This window comes from Mesoplodon densirostris, chromosome 14, assembly GCF_025265405.1.
Source record: "Mesoplodon densirostris isolate mMesDen1 chromosome 14, mMesDen1 primary haplotype, whole genome shotgun sequence".
NCBI lineage: Eukaryota > Metazoa > Chordata > Mammalia > Artiodactyla > Ziphiidae > Mesoplodon > Mesoplodon densirostris.
Window position 1 is genome coordinate 22139019 of NC_082674.1, and position 17022 is coordinate 22156040.

The window sequence follows — 17022 nt, forward strand, 5'->3', positions numbered from 1 at the left end:
GGACCTGCACAAAGCCACCATCCGCTGTATGAAAGCATCACCATAATTCTTCCCAATTCAAACATGAGCTCTTAGTAGGGTGTCAAAGACAGACCAATTAAGTGCTCAAAGGAAAAAAAAAGAAAAAGGGAAGCAGTACTGGTAGAAATATACTGTTGCTACCATTTAAAATTTTTAAATAGTGTAAATTTCTGAATGGAGAAAACCAGTCATAAGAAATATATTTGAATTTAAAACAAATTCATAACTTTAAAATGTCATATTTATTTAAAAAACATTTTTTTTAAATGTCATGATATTTTAAAGTTGGACAGAAGGAAGCACCGATAAATGTTCAGGTGGCCTCCCAGTCTTCTGGGCCATGAGAGGTCATGCAGTTACAGTTTGGTTGTATGAGGAAGGAGGCCTGAGCCACTTACAGACTGCATTACCTTTGACAGCTTTTCCCTCTTTGAACCAGCTTCTTCTCTTGCAAAACAGGTTTAATAATACTTGTCAACTCCTTAAATGCCTGGGTTTTGTACTCTGCGTTATTTCACTGACAGGTGTTACCAGAACAACTTATCAATTGCTTTTAACTTCTTGACAATGATGTGCCTGTTAGATTCTCAGAGATGATTCATATCAAAGGAAGGAATGACCTGGTGAAACAGGGATAAGAAGCGTTTTGACCAAAGAGGTTACACTGATAGTGGCTCCAGCCAAAAGTCAAGGAATATGCTGCTTTTTGGCTTTTGAATTCCATCCTTTCCTCTTCTGGCTGTAAGCTTCTGACACTGTACACCCCTGTTAACAGGGGACTGTACCATTAGTTATCACCCAGTTAACATTCATTATGCTCATTTATTATTCCTACTGCCTGTATTTTTCAACCATGTCTATTCTTCCCAGCATTTGTGTATGTCACATTTACAAGCATGGGGTAATTCCCAAACCAAGCTAGTGATACCTATTTCTACCTCTGTAAAAAGAACTTAGCCTTGCAGCTAAAACTTCATTTTGTGGTGCCTAGCCCTAAATTTGCATATATACCCATATGATTTATTTAAGGGAATGAAACATGAATTATGCTTTAGATGGTTCTTAACTGATTTTGATTTCTAACTCATATCTTTGCCTAGCTAACAAGCCTGTGGCTAAAAAGTCATTTTGTCTGAAGATGCAGCTAGTCTTGAATTTATAGAATAGATAAACAATACTCTAGTCAGAAGTGGCCAGCCTTTCAGAGTGTCATATACTTGACCCTTATTTATTTAAATTTTGCTTATGTGTGAGAAAGTGTGCTAGGCATTGGGAGAGCCAGTAAAGCCAAGCATGTTATGGTTTTCTCCCACGTTATGGTCTTACATGGCTTTTCATTCACATCTCTGTTCAAATGTTACCTCCTTGGAGAGGCATTCCCAGACCACCTTACAGGTGAGATACCCCCTTCCTCATTGAATTTTTGTAAAATATTCATACATTCATTCTGACAAATAACACTAAGATCTTGGATCAGATCCAGCCTTTTAATTACTCTTAATTGTGTTAGTTCTCCATGTCCCAATCCCCTGCGGGGTGACATGATGAGAGAAACCTTTAAATCATGAATTTTGGGAGTTGATGTAGGACAGTTGACACAGCTGCTGCTCCTCCTCCCCTCTAGGGTGGGGTGGGGCAGAGAGAGGGAGGGAGGGAGGGAGGGGGGAGAAGAATATGACTTACTGACTTTTGCTCTGTAATGTAAACAAATCCACTTAGGGGAAAGGAGGGGGAGGTCTTTAGGTTTACAATCCCTAGACTGTAAATAAATGTATCCAAGGAAAAAGTCTCTAAATCTCTCCAGAGGTCTCTGACTTGTACAGTTTGCTTGCCGTTCAAACATTCTTTAATCCAAGTGCCAACAGTCTTTCTCAGAGAGTCATGATCATGCACAAACGTGAAAACATTCGTGGAGCATCGCATCCCAACAATTTTCTTCATAGCAATATCATTGCCCAACGTTACAACACTCACTTATTTCTTTCCTCTTGCCCTAGCTTCTTTTGGATTAATTGTATTCCATTTCTTCTTCACTATTGATGTGTTATTAACTCCACCTCTTTTTTTCTATTTCTTATAAGTGACTGATCTAGGGTTTACAATAAGCACTGTAGTTTAGTTTATTTCCAAATATTACTAAACCACTTTACTTATAAATGAAATCTACTTTATGGTAGTATTCTTCCATTACCCCTTCCTAACCTTTGTGTTATTATTGGCATACATTTTACTTCTACATAATATAAACCATACAACACTGTATTATTATTTTTATTTAAATTGTCAATTGCCTTTTAAAGAAATTAAGAAGTGAAGAAAAGAACGCTTTGCATTTATCCATAGATTTACCATTTCTGGGACTTTTCATGCCTTTGAGTGGATCTGAGTTTCCATCTAGTACTATTTTGGTTTCACCTAAAGAACTTCCTTCAATATTTATTGTAGTGCAAGTTTCTAGTAATGAATTCTCTTGGCTATTGTTTTCCTGTCTTTATTTCCCCATCATATTTGAAGGATATAGAATTTTATGTTGATGGTTTATTTTTCCAGTACTTTAAAGATTTCATATTTTCTGGCTTGCATCGTTTCTAATAAGAAGTCTGCAGCCAATCTTTTTTCCCCTTATGTAATGTGTATTTTTCCCTCTGGTTGCTTTTAAGAGTTTCTGTTTATAATTGGTTTGCAGGAATTTGATTACAGTGTGCTTTGCTATGGTTTACATTATGTTTATCCTACTTGGGGTTCATTGAAATTCTTAGATCTATGTGTTTATATTTTTCATAACATTTGAAAAAAATTCAGCCATTGTTTCTTCAAATAGTTTTTGTGCCTCTCCCACTCTTCTTCTTAGATTCCATTTACACACGATAGACTGCTTGTCTCATATCACAGAGGCTCTCTGCATTTTGCTCAGTCATTTTTTCCCTCTACACTTCAATTTAGATAATCTCTATTCACTGTCTTCAAGTACAGTGATCCTTTCTTCTCTAATGTCTACTCTGCTGATAAGCCCATCAAATGAATTTTTCATTTCAAATACTGCACCTTTCATTTCTTAAATCTCTATTTGGTTCTCTTATATGTCTTCCACTTATCTCCTCATTATGTTCAAGTTCTTCTTTAAATCACTGAGCATATTTACAAGGGCTCTTCTAAAATCCCTTTCTGTGAATTCCATCATCCCTGTCATTTGTGTTGGTTTTGACATTTTTTTTTCTTGGTTATGGATAACATTTTCTTGATTCTTTGCATGTCTAATGACTTTTGATTTAATGCGGAACATTGCAAATGTTACACTGGGTGTCAATTCTATTGTATTTTTCCAAAGGGTTGAACTTTTTCAGGCAGTTAATTTGTGGATCTGTTTGATCCTTTGAGGAATGTTTTTGAGGGTTGTTACAGTGAGTTTAGAGTACCTTTACTTTAGGGCAAGTTTACCCCTTCTAACTAAATTGTGATCCTTCTTGAATCTCCACTGAATGCTCCAGGGGTTCAACAATGTCTCTGGCTGGATAGAACTCAACACCTCCCATTCCTGTACAATTTCTGGGACATGTTCAGCTTAGAGCTCTCCAGTCGTTGCCCAGCTTTGTGGAGTTTCTATGTATGTCCATTTAGCATTTAGCAACAGAGTCAAGGGGACTCCTTTGCAGATTTCTGGACCTTCCCCTGATTAGCTCCTTCTCTTCCAGTATATGTTCCCATAAATCCTAGCCACCGTAGTCTTCCTAAGTTATGAACTCAGTTTTCTCAACTCACTGATGCTGCCATGCTTCCCTTGAGTTCCTCTTCTCTGTGTGATGGTCAGTAATGTGCCTCCAGGACTTAACTTGTTTGCTTCCTTTCTCTTCTGGATAACACTCCTGTTGTCCAATATCAGAAACAGTTGCTTCATATGTTTTGTCCCATTTTCTAGTTGTTTATGGTGGGAAGGTAAGTCTTACACTAGTTATTCTAATATGGTCAGAAGTAAATATTTTTGAATGAATGTTCTACCTTAAAAGACACTTAGTTGGGATGACAGAATCCCACATACGTAATAAATCATACAGGGACTTCCTTGGTGGCGCAGTGGTTAAGACTCCGTGCTCCCAATGAAGGGGGCCCGGGTTCTATCCCTGGTCAGGGAACTAGATCCCACATGCGAGCTGCAACTAAGGTGCCCACCTGCCGCAACTAAGGAGCCTGGCTGCTGCAACTAAGACCCAGCACAACCAAAAAAAAAAAAAAAAAAAAAAAAAGCAAAAAAGCATATGGCTCTGCATTAAAAAAAAAAAATCATACAATGAGAGAGCAGGGCAAAAGTGCTATGTATGGCTGTAGCCCAAGTAGAACGGTTGTTAAACAAATGTGGTCAGAATAACAGGGACAAAACAGGCTCACATCCTTCTTCAGTCTTCCAATGTGGGATAGAGGACTGAGTACAGAAGGTACCAGAGGCATACAGGTCAAAGTATGAAAAATATATCTAAAAACTAAAACACCGTCTAATGTCAACTAATCTTTTTGAATAATTTTATATATATATATATATATAATATATATACCTCCTTATATATTATATATATATATATATACCTCCTTACTCCCAGCTGAGAAAAGTCCTGGAGAAAGAATAAAAGCTTGGATAGGGAGGTGCTGAATGAGCTAATTTTGGAATTACAAGGTGCAAGAGGAGAGGGCAGGAGAAATACATATATGTATGTGTATGGGGGATCAGCAAGTGGGGATTGGACAACTATAGGATGGCATAAAGGTATGTGGGACAATCAGGATGCAGAAAAAAAGGAGCAGAAAGAATTGTTGAGACATTTATCAAAGTTCCTGATGAAAGATGTTTTAATTCATTGAAGAAGACAAGCAAAGTATGATAGTGTCAAATAACTATAAACCAATATTTTATTTTCTATTTTACCAATTAATTATAGTAAATTTTAAATTTCAAAATGACTCCTGTCACCACATTGTAATTATCTCTAGGCTAGTTCTTCCTGCCATCTGCTGCTGTAGGTAAAAGAAATATAAATGGAATTAATTTTACTGTAAGCAAAATATGATTAGAAGGCTAAATCAGCACACAAAAATAATGTATTCTGGAATCAGTTATTAAAAACGTTAATTTACCTACTATGTTTGGTTTTTAGTGTTCATGCTTCTTTCACATTCCCATCATCACGAAAAATCAAGAACTGATTATATTGTATTTGAGCTTCACAATACATTTGTAAGATGGGTCAGGATAGGCATTATCATCATTTCTGTCTTAGGAAGGAAGTGAGAACTCAAAAAAGTAATGGCTTATCAAAATGTACATAGCTGTTAGGTAGATGAGCCTAAATCTTAATTCTGGACTTAGGATTCCACTGCCATGGTCTTTAAATCATTCTATGCTACTTTCTTTGACAATCAACTTTCTCTCAATTTTTTTAAATGAAAACTTTAAAAATCTACTCTCTTAGCAATATTGTATTATTAACTATAGTCATGCTGTTGTACATTACATCCCTGTGACCTATTTATTTTATAACTGGGAGTTTGTTCCTTTTGAGCCCCTACCCGTTTCACTCACCCCCACCCCACCTCTGGCAACCACCCATCTGTTCTTTGTATCTATGAGCTTAGTTTTTAAATTAATTTTTTTTTAAGATCCCACATATAAGTGATCTCAAACGATATTTGTCTGACTTATTCCACTTAGCATAATGCCCTCCAGGTCTATCTATATTGTTGCAAATTTTTCTTTTTTTCTTATGGCTGAATAATATCCCATTGTGTATATACATACATCACATTTTCTTTATCCATTCATGCATCAGTGGACCCTTAGATTGTTAGTTCTATTTTTAAGTTTTTGAGGAACCTCCATTCTATTTTTCATAGTGGCTGTACCAATTTACATTCCCACCAACAGTACACAATGGTTCCCTTTTCTCTAATACTTATTTCTTGTCTTTTTGATAATAGCCACTCTAAACAGGTGTGAGATGATAATACATTGTGGTTTTCATTTGCATTTCCCTGATGATTAGTGATGTTGAGCATCTCTTCATGTACCTCTTGGGCATCTATATGTCTTCTTAGGAAAAATGTCTATTCAGAACTTCTGCCCATTTCTTAATTGGATTTGTTTTTTTTTTTTTTTGCTCTTGAGTTGCAGGAGTTCTTTATATATTTTAGATATTTTTTCTCAATTTTGACTATAATATTGGACATTCAGTAGATATAACAGAAATATTTGTTTAACATTTTATGAGCATAAAAAATAGCAAATTCTGTATTTATTGAAAAAGACTTATAGTTCATTGCATCCCTCTACTTCTTTTGATGACACTAAGTGATGTTAAAGGGGAGAGTGGTGGCCTCCACTACACTGTCATAATAGTTACGTGTTCATTCTTAAAATCTTATTTGTATTTCAAATCTCTTTGCATAACCTATTCCCTATGATTGGAAATTTCTTTCCCCTTCTTCTTTTTGGAGCTAATCTGTATGCGTCCTTTAAAATTCAACTCAGATATTACTTCCTCTAGGACTCCAAATGTAACCGTGTGGGTTAGTTGCCCTGCCTCTACTCCCTAGCAATCTATGCATGTTTGTCTCATAGCCTGTATCACATTCGCTTCTGTATCACTATGGCCTAAGACTGTGCCTATACACATCAAGTGTCCAACAAACAGTTGTTAAAATATACATACATTAATAGTGCCAGATACCATTTCTTGAGTGCTTATCATAAGACAAATACTGCACTAAACACCTATGACCACTAAAGCACTTAATCCTTACAATAACCCCAAGACAAGGTTATTATTTTCATCTCCATTTCACAGATAAGAAGAATGAGAATTAGATTAAAAAACTTACCCAAGCTCACCCAGTAAAAGATGGCAGAGCCAGGATTCAAACCAAGGCTGGGCTGACTACAAAACCCATTATAAGATATTCCGTACAAATGTACTTAATGTCCCTTGGAATTATTTATATTTCATGTTTTTATAATTTCTCATGTAATTTCTGGTAGCTGTACTTTTGAAGAATATTGGAGCTTTGCAAGCTGAACCAAGATGGTAAGGTGGAAAGACCAAATAGTGTTCCTTTCCTTAGAGTTCAGGAGGCATTAAGTTGATGGATCAAAGAAGACATAATAATGGTATTTAGAAAGTAATGAAAACTAAATTATAACAACAACAACAAAAAGTACAAGTATACCTCAGAGATATTGCTGGTTCAGTTCCAGACCAGCACAATAAAGCGAATATCGCAATAAAGTGAGTCACATGAATTTTTTGGTTTCCCAGTGTATGTAAGTTATGTTTATACTATACTGTAGTCTATGAATGTGCAATAGCATTACATCAAAAAGAACAATGTACCTGCCTTATTTAAAAAATACTTTATTGCTAAAAAATGCTAACCATCATCTGAGCCTTCAGCAAGTCATAATCATTTAGCTGGTGGAGTGTCTTGTCTCAATGTTGACAGCTGCTGACTGATCAGGGTAAGGTGTCTGTGGCAATTTCTTAAAATAGGACAGTGAAGTTTGCCACATCAATTGACTCTTCCTTTCATGAATGGTTTCTCTATGTAGTGTGCGATGCTGTTTGATAGCATTTTACCCACAGTAGAACATCTTTCAAAATTTGAGTCAATCCTTTCAAACCCTGCTGCTGCTTTAACTAAGTTTATGTAATGCTCTAAATCCTTTGTTATCATTTCCACAGTCTTCACAGCACCTTCACCAGGAGTAGATTCCATCTCAAGAAACCACTTTCTTTGCTCATCCCTAAGAAGCAGCTCCTCATCTGTTCAAGTTTTGTCATGAGACTACAGCACTTCAGTCACACCTTCAGGCTCCATTTCTAATTCTAGCTGTCTTGCTATTTCTACCACATCTGCAGGTAATTCCTCCACCGAAGTCTTGAACCCCTCAGAGTCATCCATGAGGGTTGGAATCAACGTCTTCCAAGCTCCTGTTAATGTTAATATTTTGACCTCTTCCCATGAATCACAAATGTTCTTAATAGCATCTAGAATGGTGAATCCTTTCCAGAAGGTTTTCAATTAACTTTGCCCAAATCCATCGGAGGAATCACTCTGTGGCACGTTGAGCCTTATGGAATGTATTTCTAAAATAATAAGATGTGAAAGTTGAAATTACTCCTTGATTCATGGACCACAGAATGGATGTTGTGTTAGCAGGCATGTAAACAACATTAATCTCATTGTACATCTCCACTAGAGCTCTTGGGTGACCAGGTACATTGTCAATGAACAGTAATATTTTGAAAGGATTTTTTCTTTTTTTTTCTGAGCAGGTCTCAACAATGAGCTTAAAATATTCAGTAAACCATGTTGTAAACAGAAGTGCTGTCATCCAGGTTTTGTTGTTCCATTTACAGAGCACAGGCAGAACAGATTTAGCCTAATCCTTAAGGGCCCTAGGATTTTCAGAATGGTAAATGAGCACTGGCTTCAACTTTAAGTTGCCAGCTGCATTAGCCCCTAACAAGAGTCAGCCTGTCCTTTGAAGCTTTGAAGCCAGGCATTGACTTCTCCTCTCGAGCTATGCAAGTCCTAGATAGTATCTTCTAATATGAGGCTGTTTTGTCTGCATTTGATAACCTTTTGTTTAGTGGAGCCACCTTCATTAATGATTTTAGCTAGACCTTCTGGATAACTTGCTGCAGCTTCTACATAAGCACTTGCTACTTCACCTTGCACTCTGATGTTATGGAGACGGCTTCTTTCCTTAAACCTCATGAACCAACCTCTGCTAGCTTCAAACATTGCTTCTGCAGCTTCCTCACCTCTCTCAGCCTTCACAAATTTGAAAAGAGTTAGGGCCTTGCTCTGGATTAGGCTTTGGTTTAAGGGAATATTGTAACTGGTTTGATCTTCCATCCAGACCACTAAAACTTTCTCCATATCAGCAATAAGACTGTTTTCTTTTTTACCATTCATGTGTTCACTGGAGTGAACTTTTAATTTCCTTCAAGAACTTTTCCTTTGCATTCACAGCTTGGGTAACTGACGCAAGAGGACCGGCTTTCCACCTGTCTCTGCTTTCGACATGCCTTCCTCACTAAGCCTAATCATTTCTAGCTTTTGATTTAAACAGAGAGATGTGTGACTCTTTCATTCACTTGAATGCTCAGAGGCCACTGTAGGGTTATTAATTGGCCTAATGTCAATATTGTTGTGTCTCAGGAAATAGGGAGGCCCGAGGAGAGGGAGAGAGATGGGGGAACGGCCAGTCAGTGGAGCAATCAGAACACACAAAACATTAAGTTTGAAGTCTTATATGCGTGCCATTCATGGTGCCCCCAAACAATTACAACAGTAACATCAAAGATCACTGATCACAGATCACCATAACAAATACAATAATAATGAAAAAGTTTGAAATATTGCAAGAATTACCAAAATGTGACACAGAGACATGAAGTGAGCAAGTGCTGTTGAAAAAGTGGCGCCGATAGACTTTCTCAATGCAGGGTTGACACAAACCTTCCATTTGTGAAAAACGTATCTGTGAAGCGCAATAAAGTGAGGTACACCTGTACCAAAGAACTGCTTATAATTTTTATCAAGACAGCCTAAAAGACTTGGGAGTTGAGTTTCTTTAAGATTTTTGGCAGAGTACAGTTGACCCTCGAACAACTGTCTTGAACTGTGTGTATAGCCAGATTTTTTTCACTAAATACGTACTATAGTGCTACAAGACCCATGGTGGGTTGAATCCACGGATGTGGAACCGTGGATATGAAGGGCGACTGTAAAGTTCTTCGTGAATTTTTGACGGTGTGGGGGTTGGCACCCCCCAACCCCTGCATTATTCAAGGGTCAACTATATTTGTTTGAAAACAGGTAACTGAAAATTTAGATTTGTTATTTCTCACTTGGAAATGAAGACTTCTAATTTAGAAAAAAAAATCAATATTATTGCTACCATAGTCTATGGATTATAACATTTTAAACCAGTGGTAAAAATCCAGATGTAAAATATAATATGTAAAAGGCACTTAAGAACTGTTGCACAAGTTAGTTTCTGCAATATTATGGAACAACTGCATTAGAAAACATTTTTGACCACAGAGGAAAAGCCAGTATCTAATATGTGATATATCTGGGAAACAAACTAAGAACAAAACAAAACACCTCCAAACAAAAAAACCCAAACTCCAAACAAAACCCCCAAGTTTCATTTAGAAAACAAGTCAACCATATACATACAAAGATAATTTATATCTGCCTTCTGCAGATATACAAGAAATGCCCCAAGTCAAGCTAGTATAAAAATTGTGAAGAAATTAAAGAAAGATAGATGGAGATTATTTAAAATGTTCATATGAAAATTTTAAGACCACAATCAGTTGTCATAAGAACTTTACACAATTCCAAGAAATCTTCATGATTTTTGTTGTATGTTCCTTAAAGATCATACAACAAAAGGGTAATGCATCGCTATGTGGATACTACTAACAAGTGATTAAACTTATGTCCAATGAGGCAAATTTTGACTTAGTATAACTATGGAAGAAATATACTGGAATCATCTCAGACCCGTTTTGGGATAACCAGTCCACTATCAGCACACATTTATTGCATTACTATATTCCAGGCTTTGTTCTGAGGTTCTGAGGACATCCAGACCCTGTCCTCACTGAGCTTACAGTCAAGTGTTAACACTGTATGCTCACTGTCAAAATGGAGGAAGATCCAGCCACTTAACTAGGAGGTAACTATCCTGAGCAGAACTCAACGTAATTCAAGAACTGATATCCATTGGACAGTGTCATGTGATACAATGTGTCAGGAGTTAACACTTGGTATTATAACAGCTGACAGACTGTATAACCAGGTATGGTGCCACTTAAAAATTGACGTGCTCATCTGTGCCAAGTATGCCTTCCTGGGGTCAGGAATAACCCTATCCCCATTCTCTCAAAGGGTAATTTCTCCAAATTACTACAGCATTTTGCCACATTCACACTACTTCATAGCTCCTGCTTTTACTGATAAATTGCTTGTTCCCCACCCTGGTGGCACATTAAAATCTATGGGAGGGGGCTTCCCTGGTGGCGCAGTGGTTGAGAGTCTGCCTGCCGATGCCGATGAGGTCTTTCATGGACACCTTCCATCTGATGATCAGTGTGCAGACCCAGGGGTTGCTGTCCCTGGCACACCCTGGCATACCCACATCCATAACTTCGCTCCACGTGTTCTACCCAACTGGCCAGAATGATTCCTCTTCTTCTTTTTTTTTTTCCTGGATTAGCACCTGCTTATTTTTCAAGACTTGGCTCAGGAGCCATCTTATCCAGGAACTTTCCCCTGTTCTCCCACAGAACCTGCAGGTACTTAGCACACCATACTACCATGATCTATCTTTGTGTCTGCCTTCTTTGGACTATAAATTCCTCAAGAGCAATGACCACGTTATACTAATTGCAGGATCCCTCGCACTTAGCACGCTCTCAGTATTTCAGTATTACGTACAAGTAATCAAAATACTGGAGCAACGTTCATCACAAAGCCCACTTCACCTTGCTCTCCCTAGAATGCAGGTACTAGGGTAGGAAGAGCTGGCCAAGTAATGGATTGTAAAAGGGACTGCTTAGTAATACCAAACAATAGGTGCTCTTTCTTTGTCATACGTAATTTACCTTTTAACACATATTTTTTTTGAAGGGACCAAAATTAGCGAATTTCCCATGAATGACTTCATTTGAATTTAGGGAATTCAGTTGACAGAAACATGCTTAATGAAACATTAATTTAAAGACTGATTGGTAACTGATAAGCAACTTTGAAGACCAATTTAAGGAGCAGAAAGAATACTGAAGGATGATATTATATTCCTCTACTACTGGGAATGCATGATACTTCTTGGACCAACATTCCTCTGGCTTTCACTTTCCTGAAAAAGTGACTGCCAAAGAGATTTTTCTGTTCTAAATTTGACAAGTCAAGAAGCTTCTGGTGCAAGGCAGGTTAGAGGGTACCGTAATATGTCAAACACGTAACCTTTTCTAGGTACAGTATAAAATTTTGGCCTTTTTTAATTTTTTAAGTAATCTAGGTCCAACATTTCATCCACTTTGGATCGAAAAGCTTCTAAATTCACTTATGCCACCTTGCAATTAAAATCTTTTGAGAATTAAGCAATCATTTCCTGACTTGCCAAGGATTAAATTTAGATGCTTGGTTGAACATGAGCCTTACCTCTCCAGCCATCACTTTTAATTGGAGCATGTAAAAGGATAACACAGGGTTTTAGTTGACATCATAGTCTATTGCCATGGAAATGTAAACATGGGTTTGTATTAAGCTTGTCTCAAAGCAAGTTTTAGGGGTAGAGAGAGATGGGAGACAAGAGATAAATTATGTAAAATGGATCCTCTCAATGTTGGAGTGCCCTCGGAGCACAGACCTCAGTGATCTCATCCTGTCTCATGGCTTTAAGTACCATCTATACACTGATGACTCTCAAATTCATATCTCCAGCTAGATCTCTCCTCTGAACTCCAAACTCATATATCTAACTGTCTTCTTGACCCCTTCAGCTGGATGTCTAACAGGCATCTCAAATCTCACACGTCCAGCCTGAGCTCCTGATACTGCCCTCTCCCTATGCAACTTGCTCTGTCACAATCTTCTACATCTCAGCACACATCAATTTCCCCTTCCACTTGCAGAGGGCATAGAACTTGGGGTAATCCTTGACCTATGTCGTACTCCTCAGCAAATCCTGTCAGCTCTACCCTCAAAATATAATCAGAAGATGTCCACTTGTCCCCACTTGCACTGTTTTCAAGCTACCATCATTTCTTGCCTGGATTATTGTAATTAACTCTGACCTGGTCTCCCTGTTTCTGCTCTTGTGGGTCATATTATGTCACTTGTCTGCTCAAACCCTCCACTGGCCTTTCATTTCATCCAGGGTAGGACCCAATGTCCTTTAACCATCAATTGCCCTCCCCTCTCCCTTATTTTCTTCTTCAGCTACACTGGACTCCTTGTAGTTCACAGATAATAAGAGGTCTGCTCCTGCCTCAGGGCCTTTGCATATGCTCTTCTTCTGGTTCTCTGTATGGCTTGCTTCCTTTCTTCCTTTAGGTCTTTACTCAAGTCACCTTCTCAGTGAGGCTTTCTGTGGCCAATGATCTAAAATTACTACTTTCATCCCCCTTTCATGCTTTATTCTCCTCCTCAGCATTTATCTAATAGAGTATGTATTTTACTTATTTTTAACTGATACTGTCTGTCTCTTCCACTAGAATGTAAGCTCCATGAGGCAAGGATTTTTTGCTGGGTTTTTCATTGCTGTATCCTCTGCACCTTGGTAAGTCCAGAGGCACATGGTATAAAATCAATAAATATTTGCTGAATGAATAATTTTAAAAATGGGTGACACATGTCATAAGAAATAAAGATTAGTGAAAGCATGATTAACCAAGGTCTATGAGCCTAACATCTAAAAAGTTTCATCTGTTGTTGGGTTCTCATGGGAATCTGTCTTTGGAGGAAATTTGACTTAATTTTCCACAAGAACAGACTTGATTTCTCTTACCTTTGCAATGTGGAACTTCAGAGATGATTGTTCAAGGAGGAAGAGAATAATGATAAATACAGGTGGGTATTAAATAATGTTCATTGTCATGTTGGATGAGCTAATAATTTTTAAAAATTATTAGTATATAGAGCTTACTATTCATAGTGGACTGAAATTAGAAATGAAAAAAGTTGCTCACTGATTGAATTAGCAGTGTCTGGCACACAGTAATGTAATATATAAAGTGAGTTGGACTTGGATGCCATCCAAGAGGGCTAAGTTACTGAAGTAGTTTTATTTCTAAAGTGATTTTACAGTATAGGCATGGGTGTCCAGGCTGGTTATGGTTAAACTTAGATAGGAAGTAAGGAAGAGTAATGACGAAACTATCTTTAGACCTGAACATTATAAAGTTATTCCTTGCCAGCTTACAAAGTAAACACTTAATGAATGCACAGACTATAAGCCCTTAAATGAACTGTACATGAAAAGGGCAATAAATATGAGCCAGAGTTAGAGGTACAATTATATAATGGAAAGATAAAGGTTGAGAAAACTGGGTTCCCACTAACTGGCTGTATGATTTGGGGTGAGTCACTTAACCTCTCTTAATTACCTCATCTGTAAAATGTGGAGGATGGACTGATAGGCTTCAATGATTCTCCAAGCTCTAAGTATTATAAGATTTTTTGACTTTAATCACTGTGGTATGCAGAATTACGCCCTACCCCGAGACCAACCCTGCCTCAAAGATGTCCACATCCTAATCCCCGGAACTTGTGAATACGTAATGTTACATGGCAAGGGGGGAAATAAAGGCTGCTAATAAGCTACCTTAAAATAACGAGATTATCCTGAATTATCCATTTGGGCCCAATGAAATCACAAGGGTTCTTCAAATGTAGAAGACGGAGGCAGAAGAGTGAGTGTCAGGGTGATGCCATTGCTGGCTTTGAACATGGAGGAAGAGGCCATGAGCCTAGAGTGTGAGCAGCCTCTAGAAGGTAGAAAAGGCAAGAAAAAGATTTCCCTTAGAGCCTCCAGAAAGGAACGCAGTCCTACAACTTGATTTTAGCCCAGTGAGACTTGTGTCAGACTTGTGACTTGCAGAATTATAAGTAGTAAATTTGTATTGTTTAAGCCATTAAGTTTGTGGTAATTTGTTACAGAAGCAATAGAAAAATAATACAATCATGATATGTACCATAACCAGTGAAGTTGGACTCAAGTTTATCACAGAAGCAGGCTTTTAAATAAAAATCCTATACTCAGGTATTTTGTAAAGATCTTCAGAGGCAGAAGTAATCAGAAAAGAAATCATGAAAAGTTTGTTAGCAAAGTCGTGGGAGAGAATTATAGGGGAATAAAAGTTTTAATAGTATATGTATGACTGATTGACTTTGTTATAAAGCAGAAACTAATAAAAGTTTTAATAGTGACTCATGTGAAGAATAGAAACCTGGATATCTTATAAAGGAAAGAAAATGGCAAGAGAAGAGACCTTAGAAAGGTTATCTAGGGACTTCCCTGGTGGTGCAGTGGTTAGGAATCCACCTGCCAATGCAGGGGACACAGGTTTGAGCCCTGGTCCGGGAAGACCCCACATGCCGCGGAGCAACTAAGCCCGTGAGCCACAACTACTGAGCCTGTGCTCTAGAGCCTGTGACCCACAACTAATGAAGCCCACATGCCTAGAGCCTGTGCTCCACAACAAGAGAAGCCACTGCAATGAGAAGCCCGTGCACCACTACGAAGAGCAGCCTCCACTCACCCCAACTAGAGAAAGCCTGCACAGCAAATTTTTGTGTTTTTTTTTTGTTTGTTTTTTTTGCAGTACATGGGCCTCTCACCGCTATGGCCTCTCCCGTTGCGGAGCACAGGCTCCGGACGCACAGGCTCAGTGGCCATGGCTCACGGGCCCAGCCGCTCCGCGGCATGTGGGATCTTCCCCGACCGGGGCACGAACCTGTGTCCCCTGCATCGGCAGGTGGACTCTCAACCGCTGCGCCACCAGGGAAGCCCCTAACCCTGGCATTCTTATTCAGGTAGGGTGCATGGGAAAATTATTTAGCTTTCTTTCTCTTCTGTACTTCACGTATAGAATTATGGTAAAATTTTAGCTAGATGGATTTTCTAAGGAATGAATTATTTTAGATATCTTGAGGTTTATTCCTTTATGTAACTAAACTTTAAGTATATTTGATGGAACTATTTCTAAGATAAAACACGTGCCCCATTTGTATATAAAATTTAACGATTACCATATTCCCTTTTCTTGAAAAGAGTCAGCGCTAGTAACATCAATTACTATAGTGAGCTGTCAGACGGTGATGCTCTAGACAGCAGTCAGCAAACTATGGCCTGCAGGCTGATTTTGTAAGGCATAGTTTTCACATTCTGTACCTGTTTAAAAAATAAAATAAAAAATATGTGACCTAGACCAAATGTGGCCCAGAAAGCCTAAAATAATTACTATCTGGCCCTTTGAAGAAAGGTTTGCTGACTCTAGCTCTAGAGAAAGATGTGTAGGCCTCTTCACCGAATGTCCAGAACTAGATTGGACTTTATGTTCTGTCACTAAAGGAAACACATCTATCTTGGCACAATGTAGCTCAAATATTTGTGGGAAAAAAAAAGTCTCCTGGTGTTTGTTTGTTTTTTTGGCCACACTTGCACACCTGTAGGATCTTAGTTCCCTGATCAAGGACTGAACCTGGGCCCGCATCAGTGGAAGCACAGAGTCCTAAACACTGGACCGCCAGGGAATTCCCCAGGCTCTTGGCATTTAAAACTCTTTTGTTGTTTGTTGATACACTCTCCTCACTTCCAAGTTTTTGGTGATCACTATACCTGCCCCTTGCAGTCTCTCCCCCTTTCTAATTTCCACCTTTCTAATCTCGGTCTGGAAATGTGATAACCTAGTTTATAAACATTTTAAACAATGTAAGATTAAGTTGGTTATGTGAAGGCCCTAAAACTATTTTCTAAGTAAAACACAGGTGGTTTAGTGCAGGGATTTGGTGACTTATTCTGATTGTCCCAAGGCCTTTTTATTTAATATTTCCAGGTTCTCGGCTATCCTTTGGAAAAGTAAGGTTGCAGGACAGATAAAAGTCTTACTGTAGTATGATCATTTATTATAATAAAAAAATAGCATTATATCTAAAATGCCACTCACCAAAAAATTAAACTGAAGCAACCTGAATGGTAGGATTTCTTGGGATATGTTTTTTTTTCCTTTATAATAAATAAACATTGCTTTTACAATCAAAAAAAGCCATTTTCATTAAAAAAAAAAGTAAATTGGGAAGATCTCTTCATCCAATCTCACTGACCTAACTCAACTATTTTCATCTAACATATTGTTTATTGGATCACTTTTTTTTAATGGTTGTAAATATTGTGCTTACGGGTTTTTATTTTGACTCACACTTGGCTTGCCATAG

The 17022-nt window shown here is 38.0% G+C and overlaps 1 protein-coding gene across 2 annotated transcripts in view; it reads right to left on the reverse strand.

Annotated features, from left to right (window-relative positions):
- Window positions 1-17022, reverse strand: part of RBKS (ribokinase) — an 80076-nt gene that overhangs the window by 62245 nt on the left and 809 nt on the right. The window lies entirely within an intron of this gene.